The sequence below is a fragment of the Bidens hawaiensis genome, unplaced genomic scaffold (assembly GCF_021521415.1).
Source record: "Bidens hawaiensis isolate Kalapana, Puna unplaced genomic scaffold, B.hawaiensis_p1.1 tig00004126_1, whole genome shotgun sequence".
Lineage (NCBI taxonomy): Eukaryota > Viridiplantae > Streptophyta > Magnoliopsida > Asterales > Asteraceae > Bidens > Bidens hawaiensis.
The window spans coordinates 680392-705443 of record NW_027491245.1 but is presented as its reverse complement, the minus strand read 5'-3'; the positions used below and the strand labels follow the sequence as shown (position 1 = coordinate 705443).

General features: G+C 40.5%; 1 long non-coding RNA gene across 1 annotated transcript; it reads left to right on the top strand.

Annotated features, from left to right (window-relative positions):
* Window positions 1-17996: 17996 nt before the first annotated feature.
* On the top strand, window positions 17997-19563 carry LOC143625610 (uncharacterized). Its single transcript, XR_013152303.1, has 3 exons — window positions 17997-18072; window positions 18151-18308; window positions 19387-19563. It is a non-coding gene; the product is annotated as an uncharacterized LOC143625610 (long non-coding RNA).
* Window positions 19564-25052: the final 5489 nt, after the last annotated feature.

Below are 25052 nucleotides of genomic sequence, written 5' to 3'. Positions count from 1 at the left end.
CTCAATGCACCACTTATCCAACCCATCCAAGCCATCCAAGCACCACCTCCACCTCCACAACAAGCACCACAAGTCAACCATGGCAACAAAGGGCGAGCTTTTATGATGAATGCAAATCAAGCTCAAATGGCAAACATCATCATCATCATCATCGTACTCAGTATATCCCACCAATAGCAAAGCTATGTTAGGGTCTGAGGAGGGTAAGATGTAGACAGCCTTACCTCTACCCCATAGGGATAGAGAGGCTGCTTCCGGTGAGACCCCCGGCTCGATAGTAGTTTTGCATCAAGCCTTGGACATAAAGCACATAGCACTCAATCATCGGGATACCGGCTGATTGGTGCATGTACCCTCGTCTTTCGGTTATCAACGCCACCACATGATGCCTGATTAACCTTCCGCCACTTTTAACGTTATTTTCACGAGATTAGTAAAATAATGTCAAAATTAGTGCAATTTCACTTTTGCCCACCCGAGGGTTTACACATATATACATAATATGCGCGCACCTCAAGCAGGGCGTAAGCTCAAATGGCAAACGTATGTTTTTAGTGAAATGTCATTTAGCTTCTATTTTATTTGATAACGGTGCCGATAGAAGTTTTATTTCTTTAAAATTTGAGTCGAAACTTGCGATGCCTCGAACTAAGCTTTCCCGACCGTTCTCTGTTGAAGTCGCCAATGGCAATTCTATTACAATCGATTCCGTCGTCCGCGATTGTTCTCTTATTCTTTCTAAGCATAAATTCTCCATCGATCTCATCCCGATGAAAATGGGTAGTTTCGATGTCATAGTAGGCATGGATTGGTTATCTTTGCACCATGCCGAAGTGGTTTGTTTCGATAAATTCATTCGCATCCCGCTCGTCAACGGTAAAATTCTTAAGGTCTTTGGAAACACAACTTCTCGAAGGCTAAATCTTATGTCGTGCTCCCAATCGCAAAAGTACTTACGCCAAAAGTATGTTTCCTAGCTCTCTCGGTGACAAAAGACAATAAGGAAAGGAAAATCCAAGATATTTCCATTGTTCGTGATTTCCCCGATGTCTTTCCCGACGATGTTAACGGTCTTCCTCCCGTTCGTCCAATTGAATTCCAAATCGATCTTGTGCCTGGCGCGATGCCCGTGGCCAAGGCTCCTTATCGTCTAGCCCCGTCGGAAATGCAAGAACTATCAAACCAACTCGAAGAACTTTCCGATAAAGGCTTCATTCGTCCAAGCTCTTCTCCTTGGGGCACTCCCGTTCTCTTCGTGTAAAAGAAGGATGGTTCGTTTCGTATGTGCATTGATTATCGTGAACTTAACAAGCTTACTATTAAAAATCGTTACCCATTGCCACGTATCGACGACTTATTCGACCAACTTAGGCGCAACGTGTTTCTCCAAAATTGATATTCGATCGGGTTATCATCAATTGCGTGTTCTTGAAGAAGACATTCCTAAAACCGCTTTCTGTACTCGATATGGACATTTCGAATTTTTAGTTATGCCCTTCGGGTTAACAAATGCACCCGCGGTATTTATAGACCCCATGAACCGCGTTTGCAAACCATTCCTTGATAAATTCGTTATTGTCTTTATTGATGACATCATTATCTTCTCTAAATCCAAAGCCGAACGTGAACATCATTTGTGTTCCATTCTCGAGCTCTTTAGAAATGAACAACTCTATGCCAAATTCTCCAAATGTGAATTTTGGCTCGAGGAAGTTCAATTTTTGGGACATATCGTGAACGAAAAAGGTATTCATGTTGATCCTGCTAAAATTGAGGCGGTTAAGGATTGGAAAACTCCAACGACTCCCACAGAAATTCGATCCTTCCTCGGTTTGGCCGGATATTTCGGCGTTTCATTCGAAACTTTTCTAAGATTTCCTTGCCTCTTACCTCCCTCGCTCATAAAGGGAAACCATTCGAATGGGGTTCGAAGCAAGAGGAAGCTATCCAAACTCTCAAGGACATGCTTTGCAATGCTCCTATCCTAACCCTTCCCGATGGAAACGACGATTTTGTTGTATTTTGCGATGCCTCTCATCAAGGACTTGGTTGTGTTCTCATGCAACGAGGTCAAGTCATCGCTTACGCATCAAGGCAACTTAAGGTCAACGAGAAGAACTATACGACTCACGATCTCGAACTTGGTGCCGTCGTTTTCGCTCTCAAAATTTGGAGACATTACCTTTATGGAACAAAATTTGTGGTTTTTACCGATCATAAAAGCCTTCAACTCATTTTTGACCAAAAAGATCTCAAGATGAGACAACGAAGATGGGCCGAATTACTTAGTGATTACGACTGCGAGATTCGCTACCACCCCGGTAAAGCGAATGTTATCGCCGACGCCCTAAGTCGAAAGGTTAATGTTAAATCCGTTCTGCTTCTAAGCGTCATTATTCAAACCGATCTTCAAATTCGTATCTTTCAAGCTCAACGTACCTCCGTTGAAGAAGGTAACATGTACGATGAAATGTCATGTGGAGCCAAACTTCAACTCGAAACCAAAGCCGATGGTCTTTTGTACTTTCTCAATCGTTTCTGGATTCCCGATCGCGATGACCTTCGTACTTGTATACTCGACGAAGCTCACAATTCGCAATATTCCATTCATCCCGGTGCGGATAAGATGTATTTCGATCTTCGTGCTACCTTTTGGTGGCCGGGTATGAAAAAGGACGTAGCGTTGTTTGTATCTAAATGTCTTACATGCTCAAAAGTCAAAGCTGAACATCAAAGACCTTTTGGTCTACTCGAGCAACCACCGATTCCCGTTTTGTAAATGGGAAGACATTGCTATGGACTTTATTACCAAATTACCCAAAACCCAAAAAGGCAACAATAGAATTTGGGTGATCATCGATCGTTTGACCAAATCTGCTCATTTCATTCCGATCCGCGAGAAGTATTCTGCCGAGCAGCTTGCTAAAATCTATGTTCGGGAAATCGTGTGTCGACACGGTTTGCCATTGTCTATCATCTCCAACTGCGATGCCCATTTTACCTCTCATTTTTGGCGATCTCTTCAAGAAGCTTTGGGAACACGTCTCGATCTTAGCACCGCTTATCATCCTCAAACGGACGGTAAATCCGAACGTACAATCCAAACACTCGATGATATGCTACGAGCATGTGTTCTTGATTTCGGTGGGAATTGGGATTTTCATCTTCCGTTCATCGAGTTCTCCTACAACAATAGCTACCACTCTAGCATTGATGTGGCTCCTTTTTAAGCTCTTTACGGTCGTAAATGTAGTTCCCCGATTTGTTGTAACAAAATCGGTGAAGCTCAAACCGATGTCATTGATCAAATCCGTAAAAATCTCCTAGCCACTAGAAATCGTCAAAAGAGTTACGCCGGCAAACGGCGAACACCTATCAAATTTAATGTTGACGATCTTGTCCTTCTAAAAGTATCTCCTTGGAAGGGGGTAGTCCGTTTCGGAAAGAAGGGTAAACTAGCTCCTCGTTTCGTTGGCCCTTTTAAAATTCTTGAACCTGTTGGGAAGTAGCGTATCGACTCGAACTACCGCAAGAACTTGCCGGTGTTCATCCGACATTTCATGTTTCGAATCTCAAAAAGTGCCTAGCCGAGGGAAATCTCCATATACCTCTCGACGAAGTTCATGTTGATGATTCTATGCTTATGGTTGAACGACCCGTTGAGATCATGGATCGCAGTGAGAAGAAGACCAAGCGTAGTCGAATTCGGTTAGTAAAAGTTCGATGGGAATCACGGCGTGGCGCGGAGTTTACTTGGGAACGAGAAGACGCAATGAAAGAGAAGTATCCACATTTGTTTGCATCGTCGTCTTCATCTTAATTTCGGGACGAAATTTCCTAAAGTAGTAGATACTATGACATTCGTCAAATTCGGGTCCGAAGAGTATTCGTTTTGTAAACTTTATTGATGTAAACCGACCCGTTTTGTAAACCGAAACCTTTGATATAATAAAAATGATGGATTTTATGTTAGAATATTGTTTTACACTTGTTGGGTCTTGAAGCATTCATTTCGGTCTTTAAAACGCTTAAAAATCACTTAAAACGAACTTCGAGGGCTAAAACTACAATTTTTGAAAATCTGGAAAATAACCCCTTCACGGGGCGGGGCGGGGGACACCATACCCGGTCACGTAGCGCGAAGGCACACTAGCACATCAGTCCGTTTTTGCTTATTTTTATGCATACATGTGACCAAAACACCCCATTTTCATGCAAGACCCTTTATGCTTGACCATTTCAACTTATCCTATATATACACCACCCTTTCCATCCATTAATCTCTGATACAACTCCAAAATTCTCTCTCAAATTCAAATATCTTAAGGTTATTTTCATTGTGTTCTTGAAGGTTTTACTTCTAAAAGTTAAACTGAGTTTTATCTTTAATTCGAACTTGTTCATCTAACATTACTAACTCTTGAATATGGTGGTACAAAATATATATAATACACACCCCTTGTTTCCTTTATTAGTTACTTCACCGACTCCGGTTGGTTAAGTTTCGAATGTCATAAGGCAAAGCTTCATGGAGGACTTTGAGTTCTTGATATATATATACACACACATAACTTATTTATGCATATTATTTATGTCTAACTTCTGCTCATTTTAGTTTGTTAGTCCATTTACTAGTCTTGGGTATGTGGAATTCATCTATGAACTCATTGTGAGATGGAAACCGAACCAAACCGAACTTTTGTTAAAAAGACTTATTGATTTTTTAGTTGTAGAACTTAAATATTTTCATTTGTACATTATTATACAAGATCTATGATATATGGGTATGTGGAATCCATCTATGAACTTGTTGTGAGATGGAAACCGAACCGATCCGATTTTTACTCACTTAAGACACACAAGTGTGTTTTTAGCTATCAAGACTTGTATATTTCTTTAAAAATAGTTTACAAACTGATTTTAATCATTTTCTTAAGTACTCGGAAATGTTGGATCCAACTTGGTCTCATAACATAGCTGGACCGACAAAACCGAACACTCGCTTAACGTACGTTGTTAGTTCTAAAACAATAGATCTACATACTTGGTTAAGTGTTGTCATGTTTTAATGAGTTATCTCATAATAATTAATATTTTGGAAAGTTGACTTTGGGTTTGACCATTCGTCAAGACTCGAACACTCGTTAAAAACCCATTTTAGTATCTTTGTCCCAATGGAACTTGCATTTTAGCATTTTTCTCACCTTATTACTTAACATTGGTTGAGTAAACATTTAGGTTAGATACTTTAACCCGGTTTCGAGCAAACTTGCATTTTTAAAGGGTTATTATTATAAATTCTTAAATAGTTACATTTTAAACCTTGAACTTTAAATTGTTTACTTTTTTTGCAATAATTATTTCATTTAAATATTTTTAATGCAGCCTTTCCAAACCCAAAACTTCTTTTCTTTTAGGCCTTGTTCGTTAAACTCGTCGTTCCTGCAAATCTCCAAATAATCAATCTTTCAAGTTTATTACTTGAACGTGAGTACTTTCATACCCTTTTTTCCGTCTTTCGTTTTGGGGTGACATTTCATATTTATTCAAATCAAATGCTTTATACTTGAGTCTTAAACCACAAACATTATTGTATACTTTACTTAAATAAATGGTCGATTTGGTGTTCTATGCTTACATGATTATATGCTTATGTGTTTACCGCTTTTGGAAGGTTGATTCATAAATCCGTGAGCTATCTGGTATACTCTTATAGCACGGTGCCGTTAATGTCTTCTTATTAACGTCTTCATGAAATCCGAATCTATTTGGTATTCTCTTATAGACGGTACCGCTGATGTATTCTTATTAGCGACTTCATATTATCCAAATTTTTGTTATTTATTTTGTGGTTTTGTATACAAGATTGTGGCGTTTCTTACTACATACATATTGTTCAAACTTATGAATTGCTCACCAACCGTTGTGTTGACAAACTTTATTTTATGAAATGTTACAGGTTTGCATCTAGATTGATAATGGAGTTTCGGTGGATAAAACGTCACAAATACCGTTAGGATATTAGCAAAAATGAACAATATTTGATTTGTTATATTTTGTTGTATTTGACTTATGAATATTTGGTTATGTGACATTTTTGATGTTGTGAAATGAAATGAGTTTGTTAAATATCGTCGCTTTAAATAGTGTCATGCGCTTATGGGCAATCGTTACATCCCGGCATGTTCTGTCGCCTTTGGTCGGGGTGTGACAGCAGTAGACTTTGTTAGTAATCCGAACCGAAATCAAAACTCTTTTGATTCTTATAATTCGGGGTGGAGAGGTAATCAAAATTCCAACTGGAGGAACGGAAATCAGTCCGGCTTCTAGCAGCGTCAGAGTCTACTCCAGGATTCCGGTGAGGGAGCGAGTAGTGGGGAGAAGAAGCCCACGTTAGAGGAAATGATGGCACAGCAGAAACAGATGTTGTCGCAGTTTATGACACTAGAGGACTCCCGTCAAAAAGAGACTTAAGAGAAATTTTGGGAGCACGAGTCATTTATGAGAAATCAGAGAGCGTCAATTCAAAATCTTGAGTGGCAGATGGGAGAGATAGCAAGTCGTCTGAATGAGAGGTAGCCAAGAACACTTCCAAGTAATACCAAACAAAATCTGAAGGCGTTCGCGAAGGCTGTGACAAAGAGGAGCGGTGCAGGGGCACGTAGCGAGCCCGTGAATCAGGAAGCGACGAGAGGGGTCGTTGAGGAGCCTGTAGTAGATGTAAAGGAGTAGGTAGACGAGGAGATTCAGTTGGAGTCTCCACCGGCCAAGGTGCATCAGAGGCGCAGCCCAGGAAGTACAGCACAGGCCGAAAACCAACAGTTACCCAGCACACCAGCGAGAGTCTACAAACCTAGACTTCCATATCCTGGGAGACTCTGCGGGGATAGAGACGAGGAGCAGAACTCCAAATTTCTTGATCTTTTGAAGTAGCTTCATCTTAACATTCCATTCCTTGAGGCACTCACGCAAATGCCCAAATATGCAAAGTTCCTTAAGGATATTCTTTCGAATAAATAGAAGTTAGCTGAAGTCTCTTCCATCCCTTTGAGTGCTAGTTGCTCTGCAGTCTTGTAGAGAAATTTACCTGAGAAGATGTTCGATTCTGGGAGTTTCACGATTCCCTACATCTTAAGTGATGATAGGTAGTTTATGCACTGGCAGATCTTGGTGCAAGTATTAATCTCATGTCGTATTATGTGTATCGCAAGTTGGTTCGAGGCGAACCACTTCCTACCCGGATGAGTATCCAGCTTGCTGATCGTTCTGTGAAATACCCCCGAGGGGTGGTCGAGAACATGCTTGTTCGTGTCGACAAGTTCATCTTCCCGGTGGACTTTGTCATCTTGGATATGAACGATGATGATAGTGTCCCACTTGTCTTGGGCCGACCATTCCTTGCCACTGCACATGCGTTGATCGACGTCTGCGAAGGTAAGTTGATTTTAAGAGTTGGGGATGAGAACGTCACCTTTGACGTTCGACAGTCACTGAAACACCCCAAGTCTGCTGATGACTCCTTATACTTCATCGATACCATCATGGAACATGTTGGGGAGTTTTTAGCGAGATCTATGGAGGATCTGCCTCCGACACCCAGATTCTCGATAGGGAGATTCCAGAGATTGAGATGGTCGCCATGACCAATCAGTCCTTAGATGACGAAACCGAGTGGCATATCCCTGAATATGGCATGTCTGCTGAGATCGTACGAGACGATCCTTTGGACCGACCTTCTATCGAGAGTCCTCCTTCTTCCTTAGAGCTTAAGGATTTGCCTACCCATCAGGAGTATGCGTTCTTAGATGAAGAGAGGAAGCTGCCGTTTATTATTGCATCTGCTTTGACGGAGATCGAGAAGGAGAAGTTGTTGAGGGTGCTACGAAAGCACAAAGAGGCGATTGCATGGAAGATTATCGACATTAAGGGTATCAACCCTTCGTTTTTCACTCATAAAATCCTCATGGAGGATAACTTCAAAACTGTCGTTCAACCGCAACGGCGTCTTAATCCGAAAATGCAAGAGGTTGTGAAGAAAGAGATCATTAAACTCCTTGATGCGGGGATCCTTTTCCCCATTTCTGATAGTGCTTGGGTAAGTCCAGTCCAAGTGGTTCCTGAAAAGGGTGGCATGACTGTTGTCACCAATGAGAGGAACAAGCTTATTCCCACTAGGACTGTGACTGGATAGAGAGTCGGCATCGACTATCGCAGACTGAATGATGCCACCAGGAAAGACCACTTTCCTTTACCCTTCATTGATCAGATGTTGGAGCGTTTGGCAGGTCAGCAGTACTACTGCTTCTTAGATGGTTTCTCTGGCTATTTCCAGGTTCTGATAGCTCCCGATGACCAGGAGAAAACCACTTTTACATGCCCCTACAGAACGTTTTCCTACAAACGTATGTCGTTCGGACTGTGTAACACTCCGGCCACATTCCAGAGGTGGATGGTGGCCATTTTCCATGATATGATCGAGGACTCCATGGAGGTGTTCATGGACGATTTTTCTATTTTTGGGAGTTCCTTCGATCATTGTTTGTCTAATATTGAGAGGATGATGTCCCGCTGTGTTGACACCAACCTAGTTCTTAACTGGGAGAAGTGTCATTTCATGGTTCGGAGGGCATCGTGGGACCGACAGGATGTCACCACGGTGCGATTTCGACGGCGTAGAAAGTTTTTTATTCAGGTTTTTACTGGCCTTCTATCTTTAAGGACGTGCATGCGTTTGTTAGGAGTTTTGACCGTTGCTAGCGTGTCAGCAAAATTTCATCGCGAAACGAAATGCCCCAGAATACTATTCAGGTTTGTGAGGTTTTCGATGTGTGGGGCATTGATTTCATGGGACCGTTTCCATCTTCGCGTGGGAACAAATACATACTTGTGGATGTCGATTACGTGTCAAAGTGGGTTGAGGCCAAAGCTCTACCCATGAATGATGCCCGGGTTATAGTCCTTTTTATTAAGAGTCTGTTTGCTCGTTTTGATGTCCCGAAAGCCTTGATCAGTGATCTAGGTACTCACTTCTGCAACGCGCAGATGGAGAAGGCGTTGCACGCTATGGGGTCACCCATCGTCTTGCGACCGCCTACCACCCAGATACAAGTGGACAGGTGGAAGTGAGTAATCGGGGAATCAAACGTATTATTGAGAAAACGGTTGGTTCGAATCGTCGGGATTGGTCCGACAAATTAGATGACGCTTTGTGGGCCTTCCGTATAGCCTACAAGACTCCAACTGGCTCCACACCATTTTGGATGATTTATGGGAAGGCGTGTCATCTTCCTGTTGAGTTGGAGCATCGTGCTTCATGGGCCCTTCAGAGGGTTAATCTTGATTTATCCGCCATAGAGGGCACTCGCTTCCACCAGCTGCATGAGTTAGAGGAGCTCCGGGATCACGCATATGCTCAGTCGTTTATGTATAAGGAGCAGACGAAAGAACTGCATGATAGAAAATTGAAGGGCAATAAGAAGTTTAAGTATGAGGATAAGGTTTTATTGTATAACTCCTGGTTGAGGTTATTCCCGGGAAAGTTGAAATCCCGATGGTCGGGACCGTTTAGGATCACTAAGGTATTCCCGTATGGCACTATTGAGATACAAGATCAGAGCGGGAAGTTTAAGGTAAACTATTATGGACCGTTCACCTTAAACTTCCCGCTGAGGTATTCCCGTATGGCAATAAGTTTTGATAGTCCTCTTTAGCAGATTTTATATATATAATAATTTGAAAAACAGTGAAACCGAATTTCGATGATTAGAGAGGATTACCATAATCAGAAAACTTTGAGATTGTAAAAATTAAATGCACTCAAACCAGCACACCACCACATGTCCATAGTTTTACGAGCTTAGAAATAGTTATATATTTTAGGGTGATATAAAAGGTTGAAAAAAAGAGAGAAAAAGAAAAGTATGTTTTGAAAGTTATGTGTATTATCAAAAGTTTTTCAGGAAAAGCAAATGCTTGTGAAGAAAGTTATGTATTGTAAAATGCCAAAGAAGCATTTTTTTAAAGTTAGTAAAAGAGGCCAAAGATGCACATACTAGACGGGACTTAGAGTTTACGTGTTACCAAGGGAGTAGTGACTGAGGATACACTATTGGGGCTCGAAGGTTCTTAGTCAATAAATATCAAATTAGGAATTTATAGTACAAAGTCCAATAATACTTAGGAATAGCTCGTACGACCTCCACATGACCATTCATCCATCAAAATTTCACTGAGTGCATCTAATTAGTACCATCAATGAGTCCTTGGCTTATGGTGATTTGTCGAACCAGTTTGTTTTTACTCTAGTTTTTCTAGCTCTCTTTGTCTGAGATTGGGTATGTGTAGCCTTAATTTTTGGACTAAAAGCGTTTAATGCAATTGGGGGCTTGATTGGCTGGTGGCTGGGTTTAAGTGGACAACAATATCGGCAATAGCGGTCAATATGTCGAGCTGTTTCTTGTGCTTTAATAATGATAAATAATCTGGGAGTTTGTTATTTTTCACTTGGTTATGATCTTGTGTAGGTTTCTTTTTCAGGGACGAAAAAGTCTTAAGTGTGGGGATGTTGATGTGTTGTAAAACACACTTACTTTCCGTACCTTTTTACCATGTTTTAAGTTCTTAATAGTATAATAAATATGAGTTATGGCTCGTTTTAACATGATCTTACAAAGCTTAATACTTGGTGTAGGTTATGAGTTTTACAATAAATTTTGAAGACTAAAACTCAAGGCCCGACACAAGACCACAAGATTAAGGCCTTACATGATAATATATTAAGTTAATTAACAAGAAAAAAACCCTAGACCAGCCAAAAATCCCGAAATCAGCAGCCCCCAACCTGTCGATCGCAATTCAGCAGCCATCAAGGAAGAAAAAAGAAGAGTTTTGAGCTTGTGGCGGCTAAGAGGAAGCAGAAGAAGACTAAGGGAAGTTGGGACAGCAGCTAGCATCATTCATCATTGTTTATTTCAGCCTCAATTGGTAGTAAACACTCCATAAACTTTGTGTTCTTGTTCAAGGTTCATAACTTTGTGATTTGATCTTTAAACTTGAATTGTTTTGCAATTGAATTGAAGATTGGATTGTGCTTGATTAATATTTATTATTGAATGAGTTTGATTATGAATTTGTTGAGTTTTATGATGGTTATATTGATGTATACCTGTTGTCCAAAAATCATGTTAGGCTAAACTTGTTAGTTCTACCTAGTTAGATGAATATTGTTAGGTTTTAGTGAGTTTTATGGATTGTTGATCATCATGACTTGATTTGTTAATGAAAGTTTGGTTTAATATTGAATTAGGTTGTGTTTATTGGCTGTGATTTATTTAATTATACTCATAAACCCCTTGCTTTGATTGATTTAATTAGTTTGATTGATTGTTGCTTGTTTGACTATTTACTTGGTGTTTAGAGATTGTTTGTGGGAAGTACAACCATAGGGTTTAAGTGGGTGTGTTAATTTATTAGATTTACCGGGTAGGCACCTTCTTAGACACCTAGAGGTGATAGGAAGTAAGGTCGTCTCATAGCTTGTACTTGTTTGGATTAGGATAGCGCAAGAGCGGGTTCGGTTCTTGTCGGGTTTGGGTTTGTGAGCGATTAGTTGATCTAGTTTAAGTTAAACCAAATGTTTCGTCTATCCTCGGTTGCGTAGTATACGTTTCCGTTAGGGTCGTGTGTCGGTGAGACCGAGAGGAGAGTCGACATTAGAACGCTTTAGCAATTCGTTTCCCGTTTTGTTCATAAAATCAACTAAGTGTAAGTTAGGGTTTGTTAGTGAGACCGAGAGGTGATCTAGCTTTCTTGAGGGAACCTTAGTTGTGTCATCCTTAGATACCGGTGTCATGAGATTATTCAATCCATTATCTTATTAAACTTCAATAGGATTCTTACCTAGGTAGACGTTTTCTCCATTGTTAAGTCTCATTCTTAAAGTTTCGTTAAGTCTTGTTAAGTTAAGTCTTTTAATTTAGTTAAAGTATGTTAGGTCAAGTAGTTTAATAATTAAAAATCTATTTAAAAAATATTATTCTTAGGAAGGTATTTTCTAGGGTTAGTGATCATAGACGTTTTCACGTGTCCTCGTGTTCGATACTCGGACTTCCTTAGTTCTATAGTACTTATGATCGGTACACTTGCCGGTTGTGTGTAGTTTTATTAAGAAAATCCATTTTATAAATTTAAAGCTTAGTTGTGAGTTCCGTAGAAAGAAACATCCTTTAAACACACATCAAACAACAGTGGCAAAAAAGGTGGAGATTATCTGAAGCTTGTCATGATGCCAAAAGAACAAATCATAAATATGTTTGAACAATCTCGGCATGTTAGAAGACCAGTTCCTAAAAAGAAATATGCTCCAATGTCTTCCATTGTAAGTGTCCCAATCCCAACCACAAGAGCCACACATCTTTGACAACAAAGACCACCAACTAATGTGGACCTACCAAAAAGGCTATATTTTGATGTTAGAACAAAGTTCTTGAAGGTTATCATGAATAGTTGTGATTTGAGGCATATAGTCTTCAAGGAGACTTTCAAGATTTTAACAGGGAACAACTAGAAGAGATGGCAACAATGAGCTTATATGATTATCAGGATAGAGAGAGTTTAGCCAGGAAACAAAGGAATGAGCTTTCCAAACACCTGAAAGATCAATCTAGGAAAGGATTTCCATTGTTGAGTAAAAAGAGGAAGTTGGAACTCTCTAATTTTGAAAGGACAAAAAGCCAAGGAAGAATGATGGACACTGAGCTTACTGAAGCTTCATACAAGCAGAAGACCAAATACTCCAATACTCTTGCCAACTTAAAAGAGAGTTTAAGTATGAGGCGGTGGATGACCAGGCCAAACCACAAAGTCCAGAAGAATGGCAGAAATTCTAAGATTGTATTTGAACCACAAGATCAATCTTTTATTCTTAGAAATTCTGATGGACTGGCTCTGGGCATCATTCAACATGACACTGATCTAGAATTTCTTCATGTGGAGGATTTGGAGGATATAATCAGAGGGAATATGCCCTCTCAACATCCACACCACATGAAGATCTTCTTATTCAAGGAGAAAGCCGCAGCAGTCAAACTTGACAGAAGAAGAGAGGCAACAAGTTCAAGACATTGAAGACACTTCCTTTTTTTTAAGTTTGATTTGTAATGTCCTAGTGACAGAATTATCATTTGTAAATATTTCATTATGTTGTGTAATTTCACTTTTTGGGAATTTGATGTGTATTTTGAAATGTGTATGTAACCAATAAGTGTTTTGGAACAGCTGAGGAAGTTCCGATATATGGGGAGATTGTTGGGATGAGAAACGACTTAAGAAAGATTGGAATCTTCTCAACCTCCTTGGAAAATGGCTAAGTATGGAAACCGAGCACACTTAGACATCCGAGCAAGCTTAAACTTAGTCAAGCAAGGTATTTTGCTCTTCGAGAAAAATTATATTCTGTAATTCTTCTTAAGTTTTAGTTCGAGCAAACAACACTTCATATAGGAATGTTGTTCTTCAAGTTAATCAAGGTTTGTTTCAGAGAAAACCAAGCTAAAACCAAGTATTTTGGTGGATAGAGCAAGGTTTATTTATAATAAACAGTGGTCCCAACAAGCTTGAAGGAAGTTGATAAAGAAATTACTTAAGGACTTCAAACGAGAAATGTTCAACCCCGAGCAAGAAACAGTGTCGCCAGCACACTTGGACTTGTTCAAATAAGTTAAAGCAACAAAAGGTTGAAGGGATCTCTGAAGAACAAGTTTTGTCGTAGGATATATATCGAGCAAAGTTTGGTATTATCAGGAAGATTGAAGCATGCTTGGTGAATATTTTCTAAGGAAAATATTCTAAGTAAAGCTTACTCGGAGAACTGTTCCCCAGCACACTTAATGTTTACCATGTCTGCTCGATAAAGACAAAAGCTACAAAGCTTGCTTGAAGACCTGTTTACACTTAGAATGTTTTGTAATAGGTTTGAATATGTTTAGTATCCAACATTAGGGTTTCAAAAGGGAATGTCAGGTGTCAGGTCAGGACTATAAAAGGACACTTTAGGGCACGCCTATGACAACAACGGACACTGAGCGAATATTGTGATTTGACGGCTGTCTTTATCTTGTACGGAAAAGCTGCCAAGAATTCAAACATTCCACCTTGAACCTAGTGGCGGCCCAACCATTTTGGAGGCCTAAAGCGAGAAAAAAAATCGAGGCCCTCCTTTTAACTTTCATTGTAGTATTGCATTAGTAAAGCTGCTTCATGTTATGTATCAACAACGATCATGTTCATATAATTATATCTCGTAATAATTATAAAAAACAAAAAGAAAGAAAGGAAAAAAAGAAAAAAAAAGATACAGAATCATGTGTTTTAGTAACAACTCAACCTAATGTGCTATTTTGAGTGAACACTAAACACCGATAAACAATTGTAAATTTGTAAGATAAACTAGAGAAGCTATTGATTTATTACAGTTGATCGTAAATTGGTCTTAAAAACAATTTACTTACCGAGAGTTAGAAAGGTGAGAGTATAAAATTTAATTATATATGTATTTTTTTTGTGTTTCATATATAAAATTATAAATTTATAAGGAATATATATATTTCTATTTATCATGTGATTGTCATATTCCGTACGTAAAATTAGAAAAATTATGAGTTTTTTGTTAATAAAAGTGATTAATTTATAATACAAACTCAACATATATACAAGTTAAAATGGAATGCATTATGTTTGCTGAGAAACAATTGGCAAAAAAAGGCCTCATAAGAGAATCGAATATGTGGGAAAGAAAATGAAAAACAATTAAAAAAAAGTAAGATTGAGAATCGATCTTAGGTGAAAAACTAAAGTTACCATAAACACTAAAAGCAAGTGTGCTAACAAAGGAGACAACATGCATAATTGGTTTATAATGAACTCTCTTTTATTAGTATGTGTATTTGATTTTTTTTTAACAAATGGGGGCCTCATTTTTTATGGGGCTTAAAGCCCTAGCTTGGCCCAACTTAACTATTAGGCCAGCCCTGCTTGAATCCCTAATTGATTTTCATTCTATCATTCACAATATAAATGGAAATCTTTTGAATTGTTTGTGTGTTTGTTACTTTCCTATCAGTTGAGCAATATTAAAAGTATTGTTGATTCTGCCTTTAATATTCGTTGGTTTTTCATAAAAACAGTACGTCGTAACATTCTTGTCAACATGTTAGTGTGGTTTACGATTGTTAGTGATTGAGCAATTAAGTGAGCTATACGGGACCCGCAGCATGGTTTTATTTCCCAAGGCTGCATATTGCATTTTTTTACTGCGAGCATGTACTCTTTTGAGTATTTGAATGAAGAAAACCGATTATACAATTAAAATGTAATTCTATTGTTCACAAAAAAGGAATGTGGCAAATGGTAACATATTACTTTATGTAGTGACAACACCAAAAATGTGCTTATTGGAGCCTCTTAGGTATTGTCCCACAAGTATGTTTTTAATTCTACATTTTCATTTGATCGAATTAGAGTCTTGAATTGTCAAGAAGTGATTCAAGCCCAAGGGAAGGCGCCTAATGATCAAACGAAGCAAGTGTGTCTTCTAGCCAAGTGGAGCCTAAAGAACACTGCAAGAGATCTTGAAAAGCCTCGGAAGAATCAAGAGAATGTTGATAAGCGTGAAGTTGAAGACCCGCCAATTTCGAGTAGGAAATTAGGGGGTGAGTCGAGTGACTCAGGTACAACAATTGCGGGGGGTGATTATTGGCTCAATTGTTGTTTGGCCCAAGTGTAAGGCCCAACCCAATAATTAGGTTTTATTATATTTGGTAATGTCTTGGCTAGCAAGTTAGGTTAGTCTATATAAACCGAGTAATGGTTAGACATTAGATGTGGTGGAGTTGGTGTAACCGAGTTAGGGTTCATCAAGAGTTAAACCGAGTTAGGGTTTGAGAGTTTGTAATCAGTTTTTAAAGAGATATTTTCTGATTAATATAAACGAGAGTTATTCGTTTAGTTCGTGTTTGATTATCGATACGGGACTTGAAAAATGTCTTATTTGCCCATTGTACTAATTACATATTGATTGTAATACTTGTATTGTGTTTTTTAATTCTTGGATCTATTTTAAAAATTTTAGTGACTAAAAAAGGTTTACTGCTGTTGAAAAAGGTTATTGAAGTTAAAGCTGCAAGGGAATGCTTTGAGTGTTTTAGAACCACTTTACTCATGAAAAAGATGATTAGTATGAATTTGATATTTCAAGTAGTTGCTATGATGTTAAATTGTTGATGAGTTCAGTAAGTTTGTACAAGCTCAAAACCTTGTAAATTTCCAAAATACCCTTAAAACAATTGTCAGTTATAAGTTGGTTTGTTCTTTCACAGCCACCATTATTAAGTTCAGCAAACTAAACAAGCCCAAAATTCGTTACACAAGACCATGCGGTCATCTTTTTTGTTGAACTCTGGTAATCAAACTGACTTTTTTTGTTTAAAGTTTGGGAAACATGTTGGTTATAGAAAAACCAAAGCTAATCGGTTTTGTTTAATTCGGTTAGCGGTTCTCAACATTTTTGGAAACATAAACCCGCCGCAAAGTGCGGGCTCTCTGCTAGTTATTTATTTATTTAATATATTTATATTATTTATGACATCATTCGGGTCAAACACCGGTCTGTCCTCCCGGATCGTTCCAACTTTTGACATCGTAAGGCATCCGGATCGACGTCCGGGCCGGTTTGAAAACATTGAGATTAACTAATTGGATCGACCATCGTTAATTAATATTGAAAAAGGAATTCTTACTTCTTATATAATCACGATTCATTTTCTTTTTACTACTACTTTTTACATGTATTGTGTTTTAATTTTTTATTACTTAAGTTTACTTTATTGTTTGTTATTTATATATGTTTTAACTTTTAAATATACAGTAGAGGTCGGTACATTATCAGGTAGTTTTTATTTCCTTTATTTTACTTTTTGTTTCAACTAATTACAATATTTAACAAACTATATTTCTAAACCTTAAACTTGGGCAAGTGTCGGATTTACATGCTTATTTGCCGGTAAACAATTTTCTTAAACTTTACTTTCGTATTTGTTATAGTTGATCTTTAAAATGACCGAAACTTTTTCGAGAATTAAATTATCCCATCACACGTGTTTTTTTATATCCATGTCTCAACGTTTGATACCACGCATTTAAAATATGTTTTTTTTGGCATACTAATTCATATTTACCAATTTGTGTTGGTACCGCTGATACTAACCGAATTTGCGTCAGTTCGCAACTGTAACGTACTAATTTTTTTGTTCTACATGTGATAATTTGTTGTAGTTTGGCATTGACGGATGTATTTCTTTTGTTTAGTTTTGATGTCGTAACCCAATACAAGCTGATTTCGCGTCGACTCACAACGCGTTCATGGTTTAACGTTTTTACGTATGTATTTTTATTTGGTTTAATGGCCCTGTCATGAAGCATTGGGTCCTAAATTCTAGTAAAAGTCTAACAGGAAGACCTATTCAAATTTATGTGTTAAATTAATTTGAGATACAATTTCACCTTGAAATATCCTTGGGTTGATGTACATTTTCCAATATTTTAACATGACAAAAGATATATAAATATGAAACAATATTTGTCCTTTTTTACAATCAAAGTCAGAACTAACAAGGAATAATATATTTTTCCCGGAGTTGTTTATTATTCATGTCATTATTAAGAGGATTTATTTATTTATTTATTTTAAATAAATAAAAATAAATACAATAACAATAAGAAACTGTGATCTTATCAACTAACACAAGGTATGCATTATGAAATTAGGGAATAAAGTCAACAATGTCCCTTCATTCAAAATGTGATGACCTCCTTGCAGATTATAAGTCAAAAGCTAGCAAAAATGTCTGAATCTACAATATTAAAAATACACTCATGTAATGAGCAGCATTTTAAAAACCCATAAACATTATCTAAAGTGTGCCATGGCTGTTCATCTTTTGATCATCTTCTTCTCTTTATGTTTGCTTCAAATTGTCACCAGTCCAACACTTTCACTTCCTCTATGCAGAGATACAAGTAGGTTTTAACTTTAATGATTCACCCATTATGCTTGTTTTTGTGATCATGACCATACTGAATCTTTTGATGCATCAGGAGCACCAATTTCACCTAAGACTCCCCTGGCTTTTTGTTCTTATACTCAATCTTCATGCTGTGATTCGGGCCAAGATTCAGATATACAGAAACAGTTTGAATCGATGAACGTAACTTGCCAGGACTGTGCTTCCCTTCTCAAAACAATTCTGTGCTTGGTATGAGCCTTTTTTTTTCCATCAGAAATTGTAACTTGAGTCGTGAATGATGAAATTACAGTAAATAACATCACCTGATATAGTTGTACTTTTCGGGTAAAACTACTTCTTTTTTAGTTATAAAGGTTTTTTCTATATTTATATCTTCATACAAAAGTTATTCTTTTAGTTAACAATTTTTCTCTTCATTGTTAAAAGTGTTTATTGTAAATGTTATATTTTTATAAGTTATCATAAGACTCGTAAGAACCACCATAGTAAATGCTAACTATATATTGAAATCAAACTTAAAAGGGTGTAATGAACCTAATTTGAATTCTGAATTTGATTTTAATTTATCAAGTGGGTTAGAGATGAACTGGAATTTAATTTGGGCTTGTAGACTTGAGTTAAAAATTGTGACTTCGAAAGTAAATGACTCAAAAGCTTGAAATATTTATCATATACTTCATTATGTTTTTATTTATGTAAGGTGTAGTGTTTTTTGTCAATTAAAAAAATGTTATGGCGAAAATAAACTCATTTCTTTCCTAATTTGGTTTGTTTAATAAAAGAAATTTGAATATTCTAGTTTTCCACTCAATCTAAGTGTCTACCCATAACGAGCCATGACCAGAACGAGGCCTCAAAGTCTACATCATTCATTAGACGAGTTTATTACTCTCTTCGTCCCTCTTTAAATGTCATGGCTTGAAAAACACAAAATTCAAGCTAGATTGAATGATTAATTTTTTATTTCTTTTTGCTTATCAAATGACAATAATGTCATTGAAAATTAGGTCAATCAATATTATTAATCAATGCTAGTTGTGTGTGTGTATGCTTAAATTTGAAAATTGGCTAATAAATTTTAAAAGTGTATATTTGTAATGGAAAAACAAAAAAAAATGTGCATGCATTTAATGGGATGGAGGGAGTATTATTTTTGTTGAATTATGATTTTTTTTTTGTTACTCATTATTTTATGTTTAATTTGAGTATCAAAAGGTTTTTACTTACTCTTTATATAAAGGAAATGTTTTTGGGTGGTTATTATTATTCACCTTTGAATTCTTTAATTACCATTAATTACTTTCAGCAATGCGATCCATTTTCGGCCGAACTATTCACGGGCGGTCGTCAAGTTCCTGCTCTTTGCAACTCATCACAAAGTAACCAACCCACAAACAGCTTTTACAAAACCCTATGGGACACTTGCCACAACGTGACCATAACAAACTCACCATTTTCTCCATTGTTACAAGGCCAAGCTCCACCACTAACCAAACTCACCGATACCTGGCCAACAAGCTCCGATTTCTGCACCGCGGCTAGCAGACCTTCACCCGTCTGCTTCAACGGACAAAAAGTTATCTTCAACACAATGACTACAAACAATGTCCCAAAAGGGATGTGTTTAGAAAGAATTGGTAGCGAGTCCTATATCGATATGGTGGCTCACAATGACGGCTCGAACCGAGCCTTTTTCGCTAACCAGGTTGGTCCTGCGGATCCAGTTGGTTTCTGCGCAGACGTCCCTGTTCAAGGTGAGTCTTGCGGGTCCAACTGGGCTCTGCTGGGACCTACCTCTTCAAGTCCCCCCAGTCCAATGTTCTTCTCATGCGTGTTTAATAAAGTGAGGTGAACTTTTGGACTTAAGCAAAGGGTTTTTGAAAAGGGGTTTTTTAAGGTTTTCCATGGGGATTCCTCCCGCGGAAGTCCTTGTCACTTGCAGAAATTCCCGAGTTTCCTGCTTGGTCTTTGGGTATGATGCGGGTAGGTCTGTAACCTCCTCGCAAGTCAGGAGCGTTGAGTCCCACTTGTGTGGATTCTCCATGAGGTTTTGGTAGTTTTGAACATAGTGATCAATTATGTTAAGACCACCAATTCCATCCTGGAGCTTCAAACAACGTAGTTCTCGACGTTCCCGCTATGCGGGGATGTTATTTCCGTTTCCGCAAGCATTGCCCAGAAGATCCTTCTTGGTTTCAATTCCCAGCGGAGCGCTAGGTATGTGAAGGGTTTTGCCTTAACACTGTACCTGCGCTCGTCTTACGGTTACTTTACTTCCAAGGTATTCCTGGCGTCAATTCCCTGCGGGTGCTAGGTATGTGAAGGGTTTTGCCTTTACACTGTACCCGCACCCGTCTTATAGTTACTTGGTTGCCGAGGAATACTTGGCTTCAATTCCCTGCGGGTGCTAGGTATGTGAAGGGTTTTGCCTTAACACTGTACCCGCATCCGTCTTACGGTTACTTGTTCGCCAAGCTTTTCTTGGCTTCAATTCCCTGCGGGTGCTATGTATGTGAAGGGTTTTGCCTTAACATTGTACCCGCAGCCGTCTTACGGTTACTTGTTTGCCAAGGTTTACTTGGCTTCAATTCCCTGCGGGTGCTAGGTATGTGAAGGGTTTTGCCTTAACACTGTACCCGCAGCCGTCTTACGGTTACTTGTTTGCCAAGGTTTTCTTGGCTTCAATTCCCTGCGGGTGCTAGGTATGTGAAGGGTTTTGCCTTAACACTGTATCCGCAGCCGTCTTACGGTTACTTGTTTGCCAAGGTAAGGGGGTATTTTCCCGCTTACTTTTTAATCTTTTTGAATTTTGAATTTTTTGAAATTCGAAGAGTTGGTGGAAAGATAGGAACAGTCCAAACATCTGAAACGTCGTGCGACGGTTTCCTCTGACTGTGTCAGGACGTGCAGGAAGTTATGGCGACGTGACAGTACATGGTCATTCCAGACGCTTTTTCAGGCTTGTGGGCGCGATTTTTCGGGCGCGTGGCCGCGAAATTAATGGTGTGCGTCCTGTCAACAGCTGTTGCCAGCTTGCTTTTTGCCACGTGTCATAGTTTCATTGCACCTTCGTTTTCTCTCTCTTCCGCATTAATTTCATCGCATTAATTGCGATCACTATATAAAGAGGGAGAGGGTCCTTTGTAATTCACACCTTCACTTCTTCTCTTCATCTCTAAGGCGATTTCTGGTGAATACTCCCTTATTCAGTTGAGCATTCCTCCGAAATCGTTTTTTCTTCCTCTGCAATATGTCTTCTCATGATGCTGAAGCTGTAGCTGACGATAGGAGTACTGCTGGCGAGTGCCAGTGTGCTCTACCTATCGATCTGTACCAGTATGTCGTCAGGAAATTCATGCTTGAGTCTCTTGAGCCTGAGTTTCCTGAACCTCAGTAGACTGTGTACGATGCCCCCAGTGGCAAGATCGGGGTATATGCTGCATTCTTTGTTTATGGGAACCTTAGGTTCCCATTGACAAAGTTTGTGTATCGTGTCCTGGAGAGGCACGGTGTGCACCTGACCGAGGTGCATCCGATGGCGATTGCCAAGGTTCGGCACTTCGAGTGGGTGTGCCGAATTCTGGGCATTGAGCCCTATGTGGACCGCCTGATGACCTTCTATACTTGGAGGTGCATCCAGGGGTGGTACACCCTGACAACCCGGATTAAGGGTTTGATGATTTGCGCGACCGAGCGCAGTCTCCGATCGTGGAAGCGGGAGTTCTTCTACATTTCTGCCCGCGCCATCCCCATTGCCATGAAGTTTAAGAAGGGGCAAGCGCTTCCGAGCCTTCACGCTTCCAGCTACCAGGAGGCGGAATGGTTCGCGAAGATATCTCTTGTCCAATCTCCGGTTTACCGGTTCCCGGAGTCCGGGATGGTAATGCTGGGGATGAGCCGGGTATGGAAGGACGCGTCTCGGTTTCCCATCCTTCTCGAATACTGTTTGAATTCTATTCCTTATGGTATGTCTTGTCTTTTTTGCTGATATGAGTTTGTCTTCTAACTGTTTCTTTTCTTTCAGAGGGGAACGATTTGGAGTCGCTCCTGTACCCGCGGGAAGCTGACGGTCCCGTGCGGGTGGGTACTCGTGCTCTAGACGAGAACGAGTTGCCCATCCTGGAACAAACAGCGGATCGGTTTGTGGAGGTCTATCCGCTGGGCCACGAGATCCTGAGCCACCGGCGGCCAGGTAAGGCGTTATTCCATCCTCCCCCTCTCAATGCTGTACCCGCTGCTGGAATTCCTGACATCCTGTCTTCTTCTGAGGAATCCGCAGATGGTCCTCCGTTGGTGCGGAAGAAGAGGGCTGCCGGCGGGAAAGGGAAGGAGAAGGCGGCCTCCACAGCCGATCCAGTGGTCCTATCTGACACTGAGTCAGATAATGAAGAGGTGGCGGGGAACCCCGGTGGTGAGAAGACCACTGTTTCGGAGGCTACGACTGCTACCTCCGGAAAACCAATGGTGACGACGGTGGCCGGCGTCAAGAGACCGGCTCCATCGGATTCGTCCCCGCCCGTCCGTACGTTTAAACTCAAGAAAACCCGTAAGTACAAACATCCTTCTTATCTTTGTAGATTTATCACTATAAATTTATTGAACACTTATCTTCTTGTGCAGGCGTGGATGTTGACGCATTCCAGGGTGGAGCGCAGAGGAGTACCTCTCCGCCGATGTCGGTAGGCTTGGTCAGCCTACCTGAGGCGTCGACCCAGGCGCCTCCGCCTGCTCCCGCTGGTTCAGTTGCTCACTCTGAGCCGACTGTTCCAGCCGAGTTGACGTCACCGCCGGCCGTGAGTGCGATTTTTACAGCATCCTTCACCGAGCCGGCGGTTACGATTGCTGCGGATTCTGCGGCAGCGACTGCGGCGGCTGCCACCATGCCCCCGCCACCGGCACCGACGGCCGGCCCATCAGGTACGCATGGGAGTACTCGCCAGTCTTTGCCACCTTCCCATCTGCCTGACCTTTTGGATGGGTTTCCTTTGGGTTCAGGTGATGGGTTCGGCGGCTATCGGCCTGTTATAGACCCTACAGGTGCGTAGGGTTCCTTTGGCCCTTTTTCACTTTTATTTTTTATCATCTTTTTCCTAACTGCTTTTTTGTTTTTTGCAGTGTCGGATTCCAATGAAGTGTATGTTCCCCGATGGAACATACGCCGAGGAACAACCCTTCGTACCCCTGTGGAGTGCGTGGAATGGGCTCGCCACGCTGCTCCCCATGGTGCGTTGGGGGAAGCCATGGCTAGCTACCAGGAGGGTAGGCTAACCAATGAGCTTCGGGTTCTCCAGGCCCGGATGCAGCCGCGCGTCGAGCTGCTTTGTCGTGAAAACGACAAGTTGAAAGCAGCTCGCGCCAAGGATGTATCTCAAGCGCGGGCTCTTCGGGAGGAGAACCAACAGTTGGCCGCAGTTGCTGCGGAGAAGGAGAAGGCCTTCAAGGCCCTCGAGGTTGAGGTTCAAGCGCGACTCGAGGCCCGCTCCAAGGCTGCCCAAGCTGTTAACGAACAGCTTCGGCTGGCTAAAGAGTCTGCGAGGAACGCAACCGAGAGGGCCACCAAGGCTGAAGCCGTTGCTGAGCCTTTACGCGTGGAGAACGAGGAGCTCAAGGACAGATTAGAGGCTCTCCAACGTGCTCATGATGCCTTGGCGATGGAAGATGCCAAGAAGCTCCAAGAGATCTTGGACCAGAGGGGCGTGCTTGACCATACCGAGCGGAAGCTTAAGGGCGTCGAAGAGGCTGCCGCAAAGGAAGTGCTACTTGCCAACCTTAACAAAAGCGAAGCCGAACGCGCCTGCACCCAAGCTCAAGCCGCCCTTAAAGAAGCTCTGGTTGCCAAGGAATGGCTTCTTCGAGAAGTGTTGTCTCAGGTATGTTTAGCTTTACGTCTTCACGCTTTCCTTTGTACATAGAAAAGGTGTTTGACACTTGTATTTTTTTTGTAGGTTGTGCATCGGGTCTTCTCAGAGACTACTTACAATGATGCCATGAGCGCAGCCCTCAACGCTTCTCATGAGGATGGGGAAAAGGCCGGCTTCCTGCTTGGTCTAGGGTTCGTTGAGAGGCTTCCCGCCTTCCAACTTCCCTTTGTTCGATGTGGACACCGAAGCTGCATATGACCAAGCGGTGAACCAATATGCCGCCTTCCCGCATCCGGTGGTGGAGAAGGTGAAGGAAGTCGCTGCTGCTGATTATGGACTTGCTATCCTCAAGGCTTTCCTTGAACCGCCACGCTCTACTGATGGGGCGGGTCCAAGTGGAAGTGGTCCTGAAGCTTGATTCTGAAGATCCCTTCCCGCTGCTAGGATAGACTAGATTTTGTTTTGTAGGCGGGTAGTTACCCGGCCATTCTTGTAATATATCTTGTGAAATACAAATCTTTTTGCGTATAAGATTGTTATTTCCTTCTCTGGGTTCCTTGCTTTATAAACTTATGACTTGCATACTTAGTTTAAATTAGCAATTTTCCAAGTGTTTAGAATAAGTTAACCTGTTGAACGTGGTTGATAATGGGTTAAAGTTTTGCTTCCTCTTTCGTGATTGTGCGGGTAGAACCGTCACTTGCACTTAGTAGGATGGCTAAACTTTAACCTTCGTCTGACCTGCGTGTAGGTTTTCCTCATCTTTTGAGGATAAGTTAACCTTTGAACGTGGTTGATAATAGGTGTGAAGTTTTGCTTCCTCTTTCGTGATTGTGCGGGTGGAACCGTCACTTGCACTTAGTAGGATGGCAAAACTTTACCCCTATCTGACCTGCGTGTAGGTTTTCCTCATCCTTTGAGGATAAGTTAACCTTTGAACGTGGTTGATAATAGGTGTGAAGTTTTGCTTCCTCTTTCGTGATTGTGCGGGTGGAACCGTCACTTGCACTTAGTAGGATGGCAAAACTTTACCCTTATCTGACCTGCGTGTAGGTTTTCCTCATCCTTTTAAGAATTTTGTTTTGAACCGTTCGACGCGCGGTTGTCGATA